General features: G+C 56.8%; 1 pseudogene; it reads right to left on the minus strand.

Annotated features, from left to right (window-relative positions):
- Positions 1 to 209: 209 nt before the first annotated feature.
- LOC126260989 (5S ribosomal RNA) lies at positions 210 to 326 on the minus strand (annotated as a pseudogene).
- Between the last annotated feature and the right edge of the window lie 353 nt (positions 327 to 679).

Below are 679 nucleotides of genomic sequence, written 5' to 3' on the forward strand. Positions count from 1 at the left end.
ACTCCTCCCGAACAGGCCATGAAGACCCAACGGTATCGACCAGCCGCCGTCTCATCATCAGCCCACAGGCGTCACTGGATGCGGATATGGAGGGGCATGCGGTCAGCAAACCGCTCTCCTAGCCGCATGTCAGTTTCTGAGACCGGAGCCGCTACTTCTCAATCAAGTAGCTCCTCAGTTTGCCACAAAAGGGCTGAGTGCACCCCGCTGGCCAACAGCGCTCGGCAGACCGGATGGTCACCCATCCAAGTGCGAGCCCAGCCCGACAGCTCTTAACTTCGGTGATCTGACGGGAACCGGCGTTACACTGTGGCAAGGCCGTTGGCTCACGAATACATACCCAAGACCATAATGCTCCCTCCTCCTTCCTGAACCCTTCCGGCGATTGGTGCATGGCTATTCACACCAACGGCCTTCTGTACAATGCAACATGAAACGTGATTCATCTGAAAAGGTCGCATCTCATCACTCAGTGGACATCCAGTTGCGACACTGGCGTGTAAATGCCAGCCTTCGCCACCGACGAACAGCGGTCAGCATGGGTGCATGAACCACGCGCCTGCTGCAGAGGCCCATACGCTGCCGTGTTCGCCGAACGGTCTTTAAGAAGAGACTGGGCGGTCAGTTGCTCAACAGCCGTACGACTATTCGCCTTACACAAATGCGCAGCAGTCGTTCA

This window comes from Schistocerca nitens, chromosome 5, assembly GCF_023898315.1.
Source record: "Schistocerca nitens isolate TAMUIC-IGC-003100 chromosome 5, iqSchNite1.1, whole genome shotgun sequence".
Lineage (NCBI taxonomy): Eukaryota > Metazoa > Arthropoda > Insecta > Orthoptera > Acrididae > Schistocerca > Schistocerca nitens.